The sequence below is a fragment of the Pinus tabuliformis genome, chromosome X, assembly GCF_031772625.1.
Source record: "Pinus tabuliformis cultivar Carrire ecotype Pingquan chromosome X, CPIR1, whole genome shotgun sequence".
In the NCBI taxonomy this organism is placed as follows: domain Eukaryota; kingdom Viridiplantae; phylum Streptophyta; class Pinopsida; order Pinales; family Pinaceae; genus Pinus; species Pinus tabuliformis.
This window is the reverse complement of record NC_142308.1, coordinates 1733991637-1734014274: the sequence shown is the minus strand read 5'-3', so window position 1 is coordinate 1734014274 and position 22638 is coordinate 1733991637. Positions and strand designations below refer to the sequence as shown.

The 22638-nt window shown below is 39.1% G+C and overlaps 1 pseudogene; it reads left to right on the top strand.

Annotated features, from left to right (window-relative positions):
- The first annotated feature begins 13274 nt into the window (after window positions 1-13274).
- LOC149146721 (mannosylglycoprotein endo-beta-mannosidase pseudogene) lies at window positions 13275-18581 on the top strand (annotated as a pseudogene).
- Window positions 18582-22638: the final 4057 nt, after the last annotated feature.

Genomic DNA, 22638 nt, shown 5'->3' with positions numbered 1-22638 from the left:
AGACTCGACTCAGAATCACTAAAAAATGCACTTAAGATGATAAGCAATCTTTTCCCCTCAATGAATTTCTAGCTAGGAAAGAGTTAAGAATGCAAATGCTTGTAAAAACAAATCTTTTCCTTAACAAACAAATCAAAAGAAGAGATTTTTGTCTTTTCCAATGCACTAAAAAACGAGACAACTAGTTATGCTCACAAAAATTTCCCTTTTCTTTCAAACACTCAAATACTACAAAAACAAACTTTTTTCCAAAAAGAGATTTTTTTTATTTTTATAAAACACTCAACACTATGCAAAAATCTAATCTTGAGATCTATAAATTCTAAGAACTATTTCAAGTAAAATCTTACAAGATTTCTTTTCAAGGATGTTTTACTTAGCTATAAGCAAACTAAGGACTAATTTGTCCAGAATCAGAAATCGGTCAAAAAACAACCAATTTTTGTTTTCTTTTCTAAAAATGAAATCCAAAACTTTTAATCACAAGTCCTTTTGAAGTTTCGCAAAGAGAAAAAACAAGATGGATTCCTCAACAAAGGCAAATTTTGCAAACGATCAGACTCATAAGAAGGCCAGTAAAAACCAAGGTGATCTGAGGCTTCTAAGGCTTCTAAGCTCTGAGCTAATACAAGATCGAAATGAAAATCAAGCCCGGCAACCAAAACTTCTAGGAATTTCACCTAAAACCCTAATGCCAATGGAATTAACCTAAGAAAAGTTCTTGACAAGTCACATGCAGGTCTGGGCAGAGGAAAAAAACACCTAAACAAATCCTAAGCTGACTTTAAGAGAAAATCTTAAGTTTTTCAAAATTTTGAAAGGGTCCGCGGGCCCACAGTCCACATAGGTACGGTACCGCTCTGTGTGTAAAGCAAAAGTGTGGATAGGTCCGCACTGTGTTACAAGTAGAGGGTGCAGTCCTCTCCCAAAAGTATGAAAAACAAAAAATAATCCAATATCTACTAAATCTACCCAATTCCACATACAACAAGCCAAAAATAGAAACAAAAGCACAGTTTCTCGAGTCAAAGTAAAGCAAATAAAAAAATGAAGTCCCCAGTGGAGTCGCCATTTTGTCACACGGAATGAGTCGTTCTTGCGGACAAGACCGACCTCCCTAGTATCTAATGATAACTAGCAACAAGCAAGCCAATAAAATCTTATCTTTCTCTAAGTATGAAATTTATTAACAAAGGCAAACAAGTGTTTTAGGCCTACCTTGGGTCCAATGCAAGTTTGTGGAAGCCTCGCTCCGTTGATCCAAATGAGCTCCCTTGTAGAGAATCTGCAAACACAAACAAGCACACAAATTAAATAGCACCTGAAAAGACAATATAATAAAGCATACTTATCATGATGATCAAGGAATTCATGAAACAAATCACATAAGACAATTTGTTGAGAAAAATGAATCTGATAGTATTAATTCAAATCAAAGAAGAACTTTACAACCTGTGCCTTGGTGCTGTATAAGATCCTCCTAGGGTCCAACAAGAAGTCTCCTCTACTTTGACAAGTTTCACTCTCTTCCCAATGAAGCCAAAAGGTATGTGATCTCTCCTCTCAAGCTTAAGTAGGAAGTCTCAATTCCACCAGCATTAACCCTCAAAAATGTTCAGCTTCTAACCTCTCTAGCAACCAGCCCAATGCCTTAATTTATAGTCCAATGGAGGGAAGTTACTAGGTCCACCTTCAAAGGGATAAAACCCTCCTTCAAAGGGATGGCTCCTCTCATCAAGGGATTAGCTCCCTCACTTTTGGGATGCATGAACCACCTAGGAGCGAACCATCCACATCAAGATTCCTTCTAGAATCATCTAGAATTAACCCAAAGTGAGTTTTTAAGAATAAACTTGCGCCATTTTTACTTTCACAGGGGTCCGCACCCACTCCTTTAGAGACAGAGTGGGCAGGTCTGCAGGTAACATGTACAGGGGGTGCAGGACCACAGGCAATAGTAAGAGAAAGTGTGGAACCAGAGCTTTATTGATTTTTAAGGTCTTTCTCTCATTTTTAAAGCTTGACATGAAGAGCTGAGGTTTGAGACTTGCTTAGGAGGACAGTATGAATGATGATAGACCCATACTGACTGCAAATAGTCATGGGTGACAATATTTTGTGTAACAATCCTTCTCAAACACTATTTTTATATCTGCATCATCCAACTTGCTTACAGAAATTAGATTCCTGGCCAATGCAAGAATATGTAGAACACCCGGAAGTTTTCTAACCCTTCCACCTTGCAACTTCAACTTTACTTTTCTGGGAGCAATGATTCTAACCTTCCTATCATCCCCTAAGAAGACATCACCACCATCGTATTTCTCATACTCGCAGAACCACTCTCTATGGGGAGTGAAATGAAAGGATGCACCTAAGTCAATCAACCATGCCTCATGATCTACATGTGTACTTGAAGAAGCCAAGTACACATCCCCACCTTCATCTGAGGTGGTTTTCGCCTCTGCAGAGGGAGCATCATCAGATCCCTTTCCCTTGTCAGGAGATTTATATTTACAGTCCCTTTTGTAGTGCCCTTCCTTTTCGCATTACCATCACACCACCTTTACAGGTTTTCCTGGAGATTTAGGTCCCCCTCTAGATTTAGATCTCCCACTCTATGACTTATTTTTGATTTTATTCTAGGACCATCCTTGTACAGACAAGGTATCACCATTCTAGCTCTCCATATTTTTCCGTCTCATCTCCTCCGTCAGCAAGGATGAGACTATTTCATCAAACTGCAAGGCAGTTGCATTGCTACCTATTGCAATAACCATACTATCCCACGAATCTGGTAGAGAATACAACAAACTAATGCACTTATCTTCATCTGAAATTTTGATATCAACAGATGATAACTGACTTAGCACAGTATTAAACACATTCAGATGCTCTGTCACTAAGTCTCCATCTTTCATCCTTACGTTATACATCCTTTTCCGTAGGAACAGTTTATTCGCTATAGACTTAGATTGGTACAAAGTCCCTAGCTTGTCCCACAAAGCCTTTGTCGTAGCTTCCCCTGATACATTCAACAATACTGAATCTAAGACACACAATCGTATTGTTCTCTTTGCCTTTTGATTCAACTTCTTACATTCTTCATCAGAAACTCCTGTTGGTTTATTACTTGGATCTACCGCGATCCACTGATCTTTATCCACCAACAGATCCTCCATCTTGAGTTTCCATAACTCAAAACTCTGACCATTAAATTTCTCGATCTCTATCTTTCCACTGCTCACCATCTTCTTTCACCACCAGAATCGATCTCACAGATCTCCCATTGAACAGGGTCTACCACAGGTCCAAGCGAAACCCCTCAGCAACAAAGGCATCCCATTGGAGACAAAACAGTTCTGATACCAAATGTAGGTTTTAACCCCATACAAAAATTACTTGCATATAAATTCTAAAACACAGAAAATAAACAATGCGAGAGCATAACATATAAAACAGATATACACAAAGATTTTCCCCTACATCCCAAAATGGGGACTACCAGCTTGATTTTTCATTATATTCCTTTCAATGTTACAATACATATTTATACATGTCGAATCATCCAATACCATGGATCGAAAACCATCGTGTCCAAAACCATGGACCGAAAACTATCATGTCCAAAACCATGTACGAAAATCATGCACACAACCATAGGTAGGTCTGCCCAACCTAACATAGGGTCCAAGACCAAAATTTTCCGGGGCACTACCCCAGACCCTATAAAGTGGGGTTACCTGCACCCCTCAAACCCCCTGTGACTCCCCCTGCTACGCAATCGGCGCAATGAAGGGGGGGGGGCTCAGTCCCCCTTCTAACCCCTCAGTTAACTATGTGGGCTAGTCATGGAAAGAATATAACACAACCCAACACAAACTATTTAATTCTAACCTTATAACTTCCAATAGCTCAGATTAAGCCGATGAGCACTTTTTTATTGTCTACCTAACTAGTGATCTACCAAGGTCAAACAGTTTGGCTAGATCTTTATTCTCTATCTATAAACATGAAATTTAAAGCATGAATTAGTCAAGATTAAGTTATTTGACTATCATGGGCTATGGCATTTATGACAAGTTGTACACAACCATTATTTTGCATAGTAAAGTAACAATTAGTGGCACTTGAATTTGCACACTTTCATGATCTATTTTATTTTTTGTTTGGGGTTCATATTTTTCACTTTTTTGATCTTTTCTTTTTCTTTTTGTCCTTTGATTATTCTTTTAGGACATACCCTCTTTACATTTTTTAATTTTTTAATATGGAAAACGTTTTGCAGAAAGTAAAAGTATGTACAATATTACAAGATATACATGGTCAATTCAAAATTATGAACCCTATTATTATAGGAACCTAACAAGTGGTATTCTAGAGGAGGCATGGATAGGTAAAAAGCTAAACTACTCATTTTTAAAGACTTTTGATTGTGAAGTATTTGTCCACATTAATAAAGAAAACATAACAAAGCTTGAAGAAAAATCAAATAAATGTACCTTTATTAGATATGGTGTTAATATTTTGGTTATCGCTTTTATGATTACGAAAAACACAAAATCATTAGGAGTAGAGATGTCATATTCAATGAAAAGGTTTTGTATAAGGATCAGATGTAGGAAAAGAAATAGGAGAAAGAAAATAAATAGTACATAGTTCTTGATGAGATCATAGAAAAAGTGAAGGTGCCTGAAAACCGTAATGATAAATAGCTAGAACAAAAAAAACAACAACAACAACAACAACAAGAACCTCAAACACCTGAAAGTGGTGTTAGAAGATCTACCAGGATAACTAGATCCCTTGAATGATACTCTCCTTCATTATATTATGTATTGTTGACTGATTCTAGTGAACCAGAATGTTATGAAGAAGTAGTGCAGGTAGAAACCAGGAAGAAGTGGGAGAAAGCCATGAAATAAGAGATTGACTCCTTAGCACATAACCAAACTTGGGACTTAGTCAGGTTGCCTACAGGTAAAACAAAATTGTAGAATAAATAGGTTTATAGGTTGAAGGAAGAAGATGGAGGTAGAAAAGGTATAAATCTAGACTTGTGGTGAAAGGGTTTGCACAGAAAAAGGGTCTAGACTTTGATGATATATTTTCTCCTGTTGTTAAAATGACTTCAATTAGAACTATTTTAAGTCTAGTAGTAGTCAAAGATTTGCATCTTGAGTAGTTAGATGTAAAGACAACCTTTCTCCATGGGGATTTGGAGGAAGAGATATATATGCAGTAGCCACAAGGATATGAGGTAAAAGGGAAGGAGAAACGAGTGTGCAGGTTCAAGAAGAGTTTGTATGGCTTAAAACAGGCTCCAGGGCAGTGGTATCTAAAATTTAATAGGTTTATGTATGAAAAAGGTTATATTAGATAAACAATCAATATATTTTCTATTATGTCTGAATGAAGAAAATTACACACATATTTATACAATCAATGGTCTCAAGATAGGAATGCTATCTTAGACGTACAGTAGTGTGGTTGAGAGATTCTCTCAACCACACACTAAACTAGGAGAAACTATATTCTAGCTTATTCCTATTATGAAAGAACAAACTCCTCAATTAGGAAATTACAACCATAGACAAGTAGGAATTAATTATTTCCAACTCCCCCCCTTAATGACTACTTGTCATGGCGAATTGCATGTACAAAACCTCCAAAAACACACTCTGCCGCCCTTGGATAGATCCACAACTTCTCCGATCCCACGGATCCCCTTGAAGGTGAATTGGCGCGATCCTGAACGAAAAACCCGCACCCATTGGCGCGATTAATGGCCTAACAGACGCGCCAGTTGGCCTTCCTGGCATTGCTGTTAGCGCGAAAAACGCCAATCCCCTTCTACTCAGAGAAAATCATCTGAGTCTGAGCCAGGTGTTACTGCAGTCCACCTGCTCCTACGAGCACAAAGCTCCTGTGTACACACAGCCACAAAGGCAATCTGCCACCACCGGGCAAGTCCGATCTGTTGTCTCCAAACAGATCAAGGACTTCACTATGCCACCATCGGGAAAAAAACGATCTGCTTCCACTGAACAGATCACAGAGCTCTGATTCGCCACCACCGGGCAGGTCCGATCTGCTACCACTGAGCGGATCACGGAACCTCACTTCACCACCACCGGGAAGATCCGATCTGCTTCCACCAAGCTGATCAAGGATCCTCACTTCGCCACCACCGGGCAGATCTGATCTGCTTCCACTGAGCTGATCAAGGATCCTCTATTCCCCACCAATGGGCAAATCAAATCTGCTACCACCGAGCATCTCCACGTGCCACCACCGGGCAACTCGTGTAGCCACTAAGGCTCTATAGATGGTTTCTGGCTCACCACCAACCATCACATTACAGTTACAAAAGATGGTTTCAGGCTGACCACAAACCATTACAAAGTGGTTTTGAGATCACCATGAACTTTCAAATGCCTTTACAAGGCTTACATTCAACATTTGGAGTTTCTGGTACATACAATGACTATTACAATAATATGCTAGGGAGTCTATTCCACAAACCACACTAAAAAAAAATCTACTTTGTTGTCCACCATAACTGTTGTTGCTGCTTCATTACCTCCCCTTCTTCTACATCGTGGGCATCCTTATCTGTTCAAATAACTTCTTGGAACTCCATGCTTATCCTGTCATTTGTTAGAGTCATGAATTCTAACAAAATAACTTTACCTAAATTGAGTTAGCTAAGCTCAATAAGGCATAATAATTTTATGCATAATTCCAAGAAATAAATAATAAAAAAATTAACTTTCTTGTTCTTCAAAGCACCAGCCCTTGAGCGACACCAGATTCTTGTGCCGCAGCTGCCCAACGGCTTTTGAAGCCCCCACAAGAGCACTTGCTGCAACATCAGAAGCAATACCGAGACTCCGAAACACATTAGTGGAGTAATAAACAACCGCATTTATGCCAGCAAGTTGCTGAAACAGGAAAAGTGTTGCTCCAACACTGACCACTTTCCAGGCTCAACGCAACCACGCTTCCCTAGTGTCCAGCCATCCAATACTATAGATCTATTTCTTTATGTGAGGTCAACCATCAAATGAGGATGGAGTCGCCGAGCATCCAATTGCAGACAATCAGTTGTGCAGGATCTGGACCCGAGGCAAGAATTTGTGCCACAGATCTGAAGTCCTTCGTTTTTCTCCATTAGTGCAGCTACATCTCGTGCCACAGTAGCTCGTATTATATATTCTCCTCTACCTGTAGCAGAGACAGCACATATATGGTTCGCATAGTTACCTGCACCTACAATTGGAGTGTCTCCTGTTGAAATCTTTTCTGACCACCACGAATCCAAGGCCATGAATCTGTCACACTAAAGAAAACTTCAACCTGTGTTGAAACCTTTTCTGACAAATCACATTAAAGATAATTTAGCCACGAATCCAAGGCTATGAATCTGTCATTAATAGCTCAAATCCAACACCATACTAATAAAATTAAAGATGTTCAAGCCTGCTCGGCCATTTTTTACTGAGAGAATTATATTGAAATAAACCAGAAACCTTGAGAAGCCGGAACCTTATTTGTGTGGAAGAAGTTTAACAGGCAGGCCACTGACAGGGATAGGAATCGGGTCGACGACCACCTTCTCGTTTGGATCCAGGAGATCCCACTTGAAATTCTTCACAATGTTATGTAGAAAAAATAAGTATTTCCATTCTGGCAAAGTCGATGCCAGGGCACATTCGGCGCCCACCTCCAAATGGAACAAACGTGTAGGGACGACGTCCAGCTCCTTCGAATCTGGATGGATCGAATTCATGAGCGTCCTGCTGCTCATAACTAGCAAGATTTGCCGCATGCTGCCACCAACTGTAGAGGAATTGTGCAGGGTTGTAAGGCATCCGATCTCCGGAGAACGCCGCGGAGAACATGGCATCCATATCATAGGCCAAGCAGAGGCGCTGCGCATTCTTCTGGCAAACATAACGGAGGATCGCACAAGAGCTGGAAAAACCCTACCAGCACCTCAAACTTTCTTTTCTTACGGATCAGTCAGCAGGCTTAATAATGTTATTGATCTCCACGAGCAATTGTCGTAGGAAGGAGATGGTTTCTGGAGTTGTCGACGAGCTTTTGCCATAAATGTCTGGTCTACGATGCTTCAGAAATCGGCATGCGCACCAACTGTCTGCAGGTTGCCCGCCTCCTTGTGGATACAGAATGCTGCTGTCCACGATCACAGCTAGCCTCCCAATCAATGCTAAACGCAGAACCCAACACTCTTCGAGAAAAAAATTGGACATGACCCTCAAGTACCTGTCGTTGGCAGCTCACGATCGAAATTCGTGAAAAGAGTTCCGAGTTTACAGTACACCCCCATTTACATGACCCGGAAGGGGAGAGTCCAGTGGTTCCAGGACAACTTACCATTATTCAAAGACCTCCACTCGGATTCAATCTCGGCCAAAGTCGAGGCCTTTTTCAAGCCCTGCGAGCCCCGATTCTACATGGAAAGAAATAAATAGAGGACGTGATACTTCTCAGAAGCTTTTCGAGCCTAAAAAAAACACCATCGGAGCGCAGATCGCAGATCCTCAAACCAGTCGGTGCTCACACCTTCTCACCAGATGGATGAGAACCTCACGCTGCATCGAGGATGGCAATCTCCTCCATGTCTCCTGCGGTCTCAATGGCAGTTTCTTTTCCACCACTCCTGATCTCTTCACAACCAGCAAACAAAGAGCAGAATTCGGCCTCCGGGCAAGTCAAGAATCCTCGGCCTCCTCCTTGCGGCTTTCTCTGAGACGACAACCTCCTCTTGGACTGCAAAGCACCAAAGCTAACCAAACGATAGCACACCACAGAGGACAAAATACGCAGCCGCCGATGGACCTTTGACGGCAACAGGGTCAATCTTACTGCGCCACACACCCATGCGGTCTTTCTCCAAGCGACCTCCCACACAGGCTATTCCATGACCACCCCCTCTGAACTTAAATTTCATAACAGGTACATGAGCATCTGGAACACGATTCAGCTCTGTAACTTCAGGCATCTCAGCCAACATAACATGAAGAAGAATGAAAAAATCTTCCTCCCGATCTGCATACTCAGGCCCAACACACAATGTGTCAGGAGCTTTCCTCTTGTGGAATGTACGCAGCAGCCTCGACCTCCACTCCGGCACGTCTGCCTCCTTTCTCCAACAGATTGCAGCGGATCTAAACCCGCAGAAACTTCCGCCCGATCTGGGCTCCTTTTCTGCTTGGCCTCCATACGAGCACGCAGCTCTGATCTGGGCTCCTCCGCCTCCATCAACACCCTCCAACAGCTGCCTTCAGGATCGATCAGCAAAATCGAATCTACAAATCTGGAAATTGATCCACCAGACAGACTTGGAGCTGTGGATCTGAGTATAATAAACTCACTACCGCTGTAGCGCGCAATTCGGAGGCCGGATCCGCCCTTCCAGTGATGATTGCATTTGTTGCACCAGTTAAACAATCGTTGTCAAAACATTAATCTAGAATGGAAACATTACACAGAACCCACGAGAAAAATCCCGTTCTCTTTCATTGTCCATACGAATTTTCTTCAGGGCAACAATTTCCCAGTCTCGATCTCCTTGGCCATGTAAACTTGCTCATATGTGCCTTCGCCAGTCTGTTCAAGCTTTTCAAAGCAATTGACGCTGCGAGAACCTCATGAGGGCGCCTCCTGCAGATTCAGCTGACCAGGATTTGCGACTGCCATCCTCCTCGGCGTTCTTCCAAATCGGACTCAGACTCAACTGCTAAACGAAAAAAATTCAAGCGAGGGAAGGTCCGCTGGCACATTCACAGCCTATTCGACAGATGGACAAACTAAAACAAATTATACTCTCTTTATTTTCCCTCAGCCCAGGAGGGCCAAGCCCAGGAGGGGCCAGGCCCTCACAGGCTCTGATACCAAGATAAACAATCAATATATTTTCTATTATGTCTGAATGAAGAAAATTACACACATATTTATACAATCAATGGTCTCAAGATAGGAATGCTATCTTAGACATATAGTAGTGTGGTTGAGAGATTCTCTCAACCACACACTAAACTAGGAGAAACTATATTCTAGCTTATTCCTATTATGTAGGAACAAACTCCTCAATTAGGAAATTACAACCATAGACAAGTAGGAATTAATTATTTCCAACTATATTAGATGTCACTCGGATCATTGTGCTTATCGCAAAAGGCAAAATGATAGCAGATGTATTATATTGTTATTGTATGTAGATCACATGCTTATTCCAAGTTCTAACATGCAGGAAATAAATGTGCTCAAAATAAAATTGGCAAACTCATTTGCAATGAAGGATTTGGGTGCTGCTAAACAAATCCTTAGTATGAGAATAACTAGAGATAGGAAGAATAAAAAATGAACATTGTTTCAAAGTGAGTACATAGAAAAGGTGTTGAAAAGATTTAATATGCATAATGAAAAACTAGTTAGTATACCTTTGGCTAGCCATTTCAAACTAAGTAAGGAGGTGTGTCCCAAGACTCAGGAAGAAATCGCTTATATGTCTAAAGTTTCATATGCATCAGTAGTTGGAAGCTTAATATATGTAATGGTCTACACAAGGCGTGATATTGCACATGAAGTGGGAGTTGTAAGTAGGTACATGAACAATCCAGGAAAGGAACATTGGATGGCGGTGAAGTGGATTCTCAGGTATTTGAGAGGTACCACAAATCAAGCATTATGCTTTGGTGGTTCAAACATTGCTCTATAGGGATATGTTGATGCAGATATCATGGGTGATAGAGATAATAGGAGGAGCACAATAGGGTATGTGTTTACTGTAGGTGGAATAAATGTCAATTGGGTTTCAAAACTACAAAGTGTTGTTGCACTCTCAACAATAGAAGCAGAGTATGTTGTTGCTATAGAGGCTAGTAAAGAAATGATTTGGTTACAAAGGTTTTTGGATGAATTGGGTAAGAAGCAGGAGTTGGGCAGGTTATATAATAACAACTAGACTGCCATACATCTTGCAAAGAACTCTTCATTTCATTCCAAGACTAAACATATATATCTCAAGTACCATTTCATACAGTCAACATTGGAAGATGGACAATTGAAGCTGGAAAAGATACACACTAGTCAGAATTCTACAGATATGTTAACAAAGGTTGTAACCAATGAGAAACTGAGATTCTGCTAAGTTTCAATTGGTCTTCAAGTATGATGAAGAAGACGAGAAACAACCAGGTCCAAAGTGGAGTCATTGTCTAGCAAATGAAGCAACGGTGGAGTTTCTATAATCAATCTCCAAGTGGGAGATTGTTGGGTGTGGAGCCTGATTATCTTCTTTATTTATAGGCATTTCCATATTGAACCCCTGTTCGTAATGTGGCGGAAATGCTGCCCATAAAATGTACATTGCAGGGGGGGTCCAGGGGGGGGCAACTGCCCCCGAAGCTAAAAACAAATGTAAAATTTCCTTGTAAAATGTTGTAATTTCGTAGTCAATTTGGGTCGTTCATTAGGCGGAGATGTGATGGTAGAAGTTATGTTTAATTTAGGGTTTTTTGCCCTATAAGGCAACCCCTCGCTATATATGAAGGAACAATATTGTGTCTATGAAGATCTGTATTCTGAGCAAGAAAGAGAGAGGAGATTGTGTGAGAGCGAAGAGGGAATTACATCGAATCTTCTATAGGTTGTATCTCTTTAGTTTGCTAGATAATATAAAAGGAAGGACTCGCTGTTTCTCCGTGGACGTAGCCCAAAATGGGTGAACCATGTATATCTGTGTCTCTTTTGTTTTATGTGTTTATATTTATGAAATATTTTATGTGTTCCATTTCTATGTAATATATAATTTACTAACAATTTATATGTGTGTGTGTGTGCAAAGAAGGATTTGATGGAAAATTGGGATGTGCTACCATATCTGGTAGCAGAAGAAAATTGTTTGGCTATTATCAGTAAGTGGTCAAGAAATTGGATCACCCTGATCGACACGACGACAACAGCTGATACAAGAAAGACTACTACCGAGATGAAGGCTCAAAAGAAATATCCAAAGAAAGACACAAATGCAGATCCCAAGAAGGTCACGATTGACATGGACGAACCCACTGTGCCAAAGACAAAGCACATAGTCAACGCAGAAAGTGTCGAGGAGGAAGAGGTTGGCACAGACCCTTTTGTGGGCACAGAGGACTTCAAGTCTTTGTTAATTATCAGAAAGCAGCAAAAGCAGACTGATAGTTGTGGGTGAAAGAAGCAAAAATCACACAAGTCCAATAGCGTTGAGACACTGGCCCTCATGGAGGGGGACATTGATGACATTAGGGATGTTGCCAGATCTATAACGAAAGAGATCTTGGGACACATCAAAGATCAATACCAATGAGTATTAAGGAATGCCCAATAGGGCCTTAAGGAATTACAAGTACAAACAAGCATTCTACAAGTGAGTGTGGGTCGAGGGAGTGCGGGTCACATGAGCCTGAAGAAAGTGAAAGAGATAGCCTCAACCATAGGGCTTACCATAGACCTCCACACAATGCATTTGCCAGAGGGATCATTGCGCATTGAAACTTCATAGGACAGGGCATGCCTATTGCATATGAAGAACTTGAGCCTTAACCTTGCGGTGCTCCCCATTCAGTCCTTGCATGAGCTACATCAAGGAGTATCAGATGAGCTCTGGGTCTCGGAACAGCTGACATTACTGGTTATTACTAAATTTAAGAGTAACAACCAAAAAATGTTCGAGGAAAAGTTGCATGCACTAAAAGAACGAGAAGATGTCATTACGTGTAGTCAGTAGCTGGAAGCAGTGATAGCGTAGGTATGCAATGAGATTCCATAGCTCCAGATTCCATCAAAGGCAGCTTCGGCCATGAAATTACAAAAGCTCGTGGCCAGAGTTAAATAATCTAAGGTTGAGATGGGAAAGGTGCGGTTTGAGTTGCAATTGTAGATTTTAGAGCTTCAGATGAAGCTGGAACTTATTACCCCTCTAGAAGTTCGAGAGCAACATGAGGCTGCTATCAAAGCCAATATGGAAATTCTTGTCCAGAAAAAATTTCGAGAGTACGTTGGAAATGTTGGCCTCGCTGTAGGAGGACCCAAAACTATAGAAAATTGAAGTTGACATCCATGAAAAGTGACTGCATTTTGATGAAATCAGGGTGACAGCATGGACCTTAGCACTTGTGCAGAGGCTCATCAGACTCCATGAAGGCAAAACCATATAGACTCAAATCGATGAGATGCGTTGAAAGGCCTCTATCATTTTAGTAAGCATGGATCTGTGGGTCGACGAATCAAGCCAACTGTCACAAAATGTCAAGAGAAAATTGAAAGCCCTTCAGCAGACATACATGACTATGGGCTTAGCAGTCGTAGGACCAACTTACAGGAAGTTGGTTGAAGAGGTTTGGCAAGCCACCGTGTAGTTTATAATAGAACTTCAAGCCTTGAAGTCAGAAGTCAATGACCTCAAAGCACATGTTAAGGACATACTATCTGAGTGACTTGGGATGAGTCACATCTTTGTGTTGGGTTCCTGTTGGGACAGGGTCCCCCAGGGTTCAGTTTTTTCTAAACCTTAAGTCAAATTTTGATTAGATATTGTAAAGTATCCACATTTTGAGGAGCGGAGTTCGTCTAGCGTAGGTTGTTAAGAGTCAAAGGGGCTTTTAAGCAAGTCAAATCCCCTTATTTTGTAAAGGGATGACTTGTATTAAGCTCCGTCCATGGTTCACAGACCATGGTAATGTAATGTAAACACTATAAAAGGAAGTCATTAAGAGGTGAAGCTTGTTGAATGTTATCATTGATTCTTAGAATTTGAACTATTCTTTTTTGTATTCAAGCAAAGGGGAAGGTTCGTGTTGTTGTGTTCGTTGAGACCTTGGTAAGTCCGCAACTAAGTGCGCGGGGCCCTATAGCTATGTTCATAGGGTCAGAAAAGGATATGTATTGGAGATTAGGAATAATAATGAGTATTTGAATCAATTATGTGCCTAAACTGTATACTTATGTGTTTTCTCTATTTATGCTTAGTTGAATGCCATCTACCATAAGATTGTCTTAATTACACTGCGAAGATCTAGATCTATTGTTACATGTTATGTTATGCATGACTAGACCCTTAGGCGAAGCTCATAACCCTATTTAATTGAAATTTTCTTTAATTTTGGGGAGTTTGAGGATAAAGGGTTCACAAAAGTTAGATGAAGCCTCAAACTGAAGAATACCTTACCAACACATCACATAGCCTTATGGATGCAAAAACCTGGTTCTAGCATCCCCCAATACTGCCTTGGGTGAGACTATAGCCTGCGCTAAGTGGGTTGTTGCCAAAGGGGTCAGTAGTGTAGGGTTTTTTTGGTTAGCGCAGATACTGTAACCCTGGGTCCAAGCCCCCTCAGGCCAACAAAAATCAGTGATCCAAGTTTGTGCAAAGCTCAAACATTGTGCTAAATATTGAAAGTATGGGCATGGATCAATACTGTTCATTTCATCAAAAATACCATTCAGAGAAAACATGCCCATAGCAGAACCATAACATGAACGCTCTGGGTGTGCATTTTATTAACATAGTGCTTACTGAGGAGAAAATTGAGCATGTAGAACAAAAGGAAGAAAAATTTATAGCTCAAGAGACCCTAAGCACGAGACATGTGGTGAACACATTCAGTTACGTACTCCTAGTTGGAAAGAGCAATACTGAAAAAAAAGCACTGAGTAATGACCCAACCCAGAAGCACACCACTTGATATAACTTATGGAGCCAAGGGTCGGTTCCTACACAAGAGTTGACGAAGTAGAAGTTAAAGGAACATTTGTTAAGAAAGATTAGTCTTCCCTCAACTTAATGCAGAATACTCAGAACAAGTCTGGAAATGAAGTCACAGTGAAAAGTAATTCTACAAGAAGCAATAGTAAGCTCATCACTCAAGAAGTATCGGACAAGCCAACTTTGCGAGACACCTTAGAATTCTCTATTGCACTAGATTACAACATAGTCGATGAAATGAAGAAGGTTCACATTAATATCTCATTGTTTGAATTAACAAAGATCATGAGCCAGTGGGACATGCTCCTACATGCACTTGGACAGTCTGTCTCAGGTAACAATTCTTCTTCAAAAAAGGGAGTTGAATCTTGTATGTCCTCTAGTTCCTTGGAGTGTGTACTTAATGCTCTAACATTTGATGTAAATACACTCTTCCCTTCGTTTCTGTTAACATTTGAAATTTTCAATTATAATGTACACAATTTCTTAGTTGATTTTGGTGCATCGAAAAACGTGATGTCCCTATTTGATGCAAAGAAAATCAATGCAAAATGGGATAAAATAGATGCACAAATCAATTAGCTCAACAAGACTCTTGTCCATGAAATTGTTGAACTCAAAAATGTGCTTATTCATTTATCATATGATCATCGAGTTCACCAATGTATAAACATAGTAATTATGGACATTCCTTAAGCATATGGTGTATTATTAAGCAGGGACTGGTCCAACAAGTTACAAGGGTACTTCACAACAAACTGGTCACATTTGTGGCTTCCATATAAGTTCAGAAACAACTAGATCTAGGTGAACTCAGAGTGATTTATGAATCACACGGTAACTCCCTTAAAGGGAGAGAATGAGCCAATGCCTTTCACGACCTTGTGTTTGGAAACTGATTTTTGGAAATTGAGTGTTATATTGCTCAGACATCCCTGGTCCCACCAGATACACATTTGAAGCTCCTTCCTAGTCCACTGTCCAATTGGTGAAAATGATAGTTGTACAATTAGTAGTAATAATATTTATAGTAATAGTGTAGTATGTAGCCCTTGTACATATGATATGTGGAATTTGTATTTTGATTGTTCCAAAACATAGGAGGGCTCTAGAGATGGTTTTGTTTTAATAGACATGCGAGAGAGAAAACATATGATCTTTAGCTACTTGGAATTTGTGTGCATGGACAACACTGAAGAATAAGAAGCACTCATATTGGGTTTGCAGAGAGTTGTCGACCTCAATATTATGGTTCTCAAAGCAATATGTGACTCATAAATTATTGTACAAAAAGTATGTGATACCATACACTGTGTGTCACCTCATCTCAAAAGTTACCAACAACAGGTACGGCATTTGGTTTCACATTTCCAAGCTTTTAATATTATTTTTTGTTCCTAAATTGCATAACGTAACTGCGGATGAATTGGAAAATTCTGCGACTTGGTTATCACTACTTAGGGATGGTTTTTCTATAGAGATTATTTAAAAGTCACTTGTCCCTGATAATATTAATAATTTACATGTTTTCAATGATGACCAATAGATACTGCATTTTATGGAAAATGTCGATGTATTCAAAGATGCAGCGATCAATGAAGACAAGCATGAGAAGGCATTCGAAGATGCAGCTATAAAAACTGAAGGAAACCTCATGCCGAAAGGTGTGGTATCATTTGAAAATTTGTATGACTTTCATAATAGAATAAGGTTGGCCCCGGCCTAGGCTTCGCCTAGTCACAAAAAAAATAAAAATATGTTTGATTACTTAAAGAACATCATCATGCCCAAAAGTAGAAGAGGTCTTTATGAGAAATGTGGGTTGGACACATGAAGGTTCCTCTATCATAACAGACCTCAACATGTGAATAGAGCATGAGAGGACAATGACTTATCAACGACAAAATAAAAAATTTAATCTAGTACCCGAATGTAAATTTTCTTTTTGTTAACAAGTTACTTGAAACTTTATACATTACTAGATAATTCTAGATTGTTGTGCCAAGAGGAGGCTCTCCAACTTAGCATGGAAAATATTTTGGAAGAAAAATAAAATAAAATAAATAATTAAAATAAAATTGAGGTAAAATAGTCAAATTATCATTGGGGATCCAGGTTTTGATATATATATATATATATATATATATATATATATATATATAGATATATATATATATATATATATATATATATATATATATATGTATATATATATATATATATATATATATATTAAACTAGCCTAGATCCATTTTAACTCTGGGTTTACCAAGTTTCTCGAGGGTTCAAATCTCTTTTCACTCTAAACAAAGTTTGCACCTCAAAAAAATTGATCATTTTTAATACTTGGTAGATCTTTAGTTAAGAAGGATCTAATCTAGTACACAAAAAACATATTCCCACTTTTAACTATTATAATGTGTTTGAGATCCAAACTCCCCACCTTTATGTCTCTATAATTTTTAATGTACATATAAAATATTGCTATATAATGCATATTTTCAATTAAAATTTTATAGATATTTAATATATTCCATTGATTTCACATTTTAGAATATTTTTTAGAGGATAAAATATTTTCATATTTGCACACCACTGGTTTAAATATGAAAATGAAAATGAGTCAATGCATAGACAAAGAAAATGCGTGATAACACTACTACCAGCTTACATTTTCTATGCTAGTGAAAATATCTGATCCACATATAGTTTCATCATTCTTTGATGATTTAAAGAGCGTATACTTGTCTACGACAACAAAAAATCACCAATGTCGACCTGTTAGCTGCAAAACGCCCCCTAAGGGTGTAGGTGGCTCTTGAACTGGATGATGGGGTGTGTTTGATAGAGAAAATGGAGACAAAGGAGTTATCAATACAAATTTTATGGTGGCCAAATGGAATGGGAAAAAAAACTATACAAAGTGGATATCACTATGGATGTAAGAGATTATGGAGAGTCAGATTCTTGGAGCCATCCACTTGGATTTAATAAAATTAAGAGTTACATAGACCCTGCAACTTGTGGAAGATTACTCAAAGTGAATGGGGAACCTGTTTTCATTCATGGATGGGACTGGATAGTGCCTGATGGTTTGTTGTGCCTTTCATAAAAGCATTACAAAGTAGATATCAATTTCCATTTTGATATGAATTTTAATAAGATTCATTGGTGGGGTGGGGGTTTAACAGAGCAGACAAAATTCTGTACTATTGAGATCTATATGGCTTGTTAGTCAGGAAATAGTTATGTATCACTGGAGATGTTGATGGGTGTGGTATTCTTGTTTCAAACCAAAATAGTCCATTAGATCATAATAAGTTTTCTTATATGTGCAAGGGACACAGTCGAAATTTTACGCAACCATGCAAGCTTGGCACTATGGGTTGGAGGTAATGAGAAACACCCACCAAATAACATCAATGCAGCTCTAAAGAATGACTTGCAGCTTCATCCTTCTTTCAAGTCCCCTGAGATTGGAACAAATTTAATGAATTCACATACATGGCCCAAATCTTCTGAAGATCCTAGCCGATACCTTGATGGAACCCGTGTATACATAAAAGGATCTTTATGGGATGGATTTGCCAATGGAAATGGATAATTAACAAATGGCCCATATGAAATCCAAAATCTAGAAGACTTTTTCAAGGATGACTTTTATAAACATGGGTTTAATCCTGAGGTGGGTTCTATAGGTATGCCACTTGCAACCACTATCAGAGAAACAATGCCTCCAGAAGCTTGGAAAATTTCACTATTTCAGAAGCTCCCAAGTGGCTACATTAAAAATTATTATTATTATTAATAAATTTAAGATGAGATAAGATTTTTGTATTTGATAATTTTTTGAGGAGGAATGCATTCCACATGAATGAGGTGAAGCAGGTGGAGAAATGGTGGATCGACTCTTGGGCACACTTTGTTCACAGGTAGGTCTTGTTCTTCTTCAGGTACTACGAAAAATAAAATGATTTCTTTGTCAATTTTTTTATCACAGTAAAAATGAATGATATGGGTAAGGATTTCTATACTAGAGCTCTGGTTTGATGATCTACCCTATAACTGAAGTTGTTGTAGCCATTTCTAGGGTTTTCATCATTTGTTTTATAAGGTAAGAATGGTAGATAATTATCTGGATGTGAAGTAGGGTGAAGACCGAGCTCACAGGTGCACTTCCTTGTGAAGTAACAAAAAGGGTAAACGAAGGATGTTGGAAATGTAGGGTTTCCGGAGTGGGTGAGGGCCCTATTTCAGGCTTTGAAGTTTTTCTATTAATAATTTTTAATGGAAATCAATCAGATAATTGTATGGGGGAATATTTACTTATGAGGAATATGGTTGTGAAGTTGATATGTCAAAAATACCAGTGGAAAAAACCAAAAGATTTAATTGATGAGAAGTATATATGAGAATAAGAGGAAAATTGTTTGACAAAAGAACAATATTGGTGATAAAAAAATTATCATATGTTAAAGTGAGTGTGTGAAAAAAGGATTGGAGAATTATTTAAAGAATAATAATAATCCAAGTGAAGGTTTATGTGGCTTGTCAAGTAACAACAACACCAACACTTTTAGAACAATATAATGGAAGGAAGAAGATATAGAGGCCTTGGATGGAATACAAGGTTAATCATGTAATAATCTTTAGGGTAAATGTGCATATAAAAAGAATAACAGGAACAGAAATACAATAAACATACTAATCATCAAAATCCATATATACATCAGTACATTTGCACATGAAAATCAAGGGAATGAATTTTTTCATTAATAAATGCAATGAACCAACTGGAGATGGGACTACCACATTCCACCCAACCATAGATTGGCTGAGTCAAGTCTCTCTTCAGCCAATCGCCCCCGTGCCATATTCCAAGCATGAATGTGGGATCTTAGAGAACACATCAATGAAAGCTCATCCAGGGCTTCCAGAGGCCACCCACCTCAACCCATCAAATAGTGATTCCACCTCACGGTCGGACATCACCAAAAACCATCATCAGATCGATCTCCAACCAAGCCTTCTAGGGCTTCTAGAGTGTTTGTCCAACCAAGGCTTCCAGAACTAGTAACTCAACCCACAACTTATACAGGGCTTCCAGAGTGTTTGTCCAACTAAGGTTTCCAAGACTAGTAACTCAACCTGTAAAGGGCTTCCAGAGCGTTTGTCCAACTAGGGCTTCTAGGACTAGTAATTCAACCCAAGTTGTTACAAGGCTTCCAAGACTTGTAACTCAACACAAGCTATGGGAAAATGAGAACCAACCAAAACAAAACAATGAAAGTAAACCCACAATCACAATGGCTATCCAAGAAATGGCAAGGCTAGGAAATCCACTTTCAATACCAGCCATCCTCCATGCCAATGACAGATCATAACCAAGGAACCACATGCATGTGCCATGCATGCCAAAACCAGTGAAGAAATCATACATGCAACTTGGTACCTGCAAGAAAATCTGATGTAGCTCCTAATGTCAATGCCTTCTTGTGCTATCTTGCTCTTCCTTTGCCTTCTTGCTTCAAGAATCCAAGTATGCCACACCCTCTAAGAGTGCTCCAAGAAAACTCTAAGTAACCAAGAGTATGAGAGAGGTCCAAAACTAAACTGACCAGGTCTTGCCCACTGATCCTCATAAGCCTTTTTATTAATGAGGCCTATATTTTATTCATTTTCCATTATTTTCCTTCAATTTACTCCTCACATGCAACCTACGGCCTTTCACCTTCCTTTTCTCCTAATTTCCATTATTTTCATAAATAAAATGCCAATTAATGCCTCATGCCTTTTCAAAGCCTTAGTCATTGCCTCTGCCAATTTGCTTAGCCATAAACAACCAAATGAACACCTCCCAGAATGTGTTTCCCACCATTTAGCTTGGATTACGTGTCCCATCATCTATTGTATTTGTATATTTTTACATGGAATTTTCACCAAGGCTGTTACAGAACCCTCCCACTTGGGGGAACACTATCCTTGGTGTTCAATGACACCTATAACTAACATGGTCACTGAAAACAAAACACACTTCCCATGGATCTTTATAACACATATCGTTGCAGTATTTTAGAGATAGATCTACTCAAAATCAAAACATCAGGACAACATACCTCATTTTTTAGCTGTATAACATATCTCATTACGATATTTACAATAACCACATATACATATACACATATGTACATTTTCTCAAACAACAAATAAAATAATATGAATCCACAACAAGGGAATCTAGAGGCTCACACCTCCACCGTCAAAATAATACTAGGATCCACCTCCTTCCCAGGAAGTTCAGAATTTACTACAAATTCAAATTTGCATCCAATGTCCAGCGCTATAATCCCACGCCACTTGTCCTCTCAACAAACAATTACCAGCTCATTGTTCCAGGGCACACTCCCAATGTGGATTTGATTCCATATGGCAATTCTAATGACCAAAACAAATCCATCTGTGACCTTCCCTTCTTTTCTACACAGTCCCTTGGGAATCCAGTCACCCCTTCTATGTAGTCACTCACCTTCCAAGTTCCACTAGCACCCCCATCTTGGGCAGTCAATTCCTTGGCAAGGCTTCGTCGCATCAAAAGATCCAAAAACCAAGGCATATAACTGCCTCAACACATCATACCAGACATAGCATGCTCATGGAAATCAATGGACAATATTGGGTACTAGTGTCCCACAATGGCCCTACTCCTAAAGTGCTTTACCAGCATACTGTAACATGTTTCAATTCCTTTGCTACTGTTGCTAATACTAGAATCATTAGAAGGTGAAAGGCCGTAGGTTGCATGTGAGGAGTAAATTGAAGGAGAAAAGGAAGGTAAAAATGAATCTACAAAAGCCCTTTTTATAATTTTTTTGAATAAATGAGTTTTTAATTTGTATATGTTTCACTTTAAAGAGGTAACTTTTGCAGCACTTTTATCTATTTTAAACAAGTATGAGTAATGTTTGAGTTTTTTTGAATCCAGGGTCTTCATTTCTACTTCCCGAAATAGTACGATTCTATCCATGCGAATGAATGTGTTGAAGTTGAACATGGTAGAAACCACTTGATTCATAGTCAATGATGTAAACTGTTAACAAGTGTGAGAGAAACCACCAGTAATGTCAATGGCTCTCAAAGTACTCAGTACAATCCATGAGATGTGAATAGATGTGTTGATGTCGAACATGTCACGGAATCCTTTGATCGAAGGTCAATGATGCAACCTATCATCGAAGGCGAGAAACCTGCCACTGAGGCATGCAGATCCCAAGGTACTAACGATTTCTAGATCATCTTTCTAGATAATGAGCTGAAGTCGATAGAAAGAGATCCGTCATAGGCAAGCCCACAACACGAAATCATAGATCAAGTTTGAAGAAATTTAGTTGCAAGGACTGACTCAGGGATGGTCAAGATGGATGACAGATATTTTGCAGATGAATGGCTTATTTGCACTGACCTCTTGAACACTTAATGACACAACAGATGGTTTGGTGACAATTGACCCAAAGTTAATACCCAGAAACAGGCTGAAGAATTTCAATATGGTTTGATCAACTGTTAGGCAAAGGATTTCCCAACCCAGGTGAATAAAAGTGTCATGTTCAAGAGTGGTTACAAAGTATGACAAACAAGCTCATTTTTCTCTCTTTTCCCCCACCATTTCTGGCAAGTACCTCTTTGTTTTTGACAAGCTTGAGGAGGATAACATTTGCTTGATTATAAGCTCATCCTTCGGATGAGTCCAACTTAGTTTAAATTCGAACCCTAAGAAGGAGTGGTCTGTTCCTGTTTGTAATTTAACAGGTCTTTTACTGTTAAATTTTAACGAGTCCAGTATAGGAGAAACTCAGCGTTTTTCAATT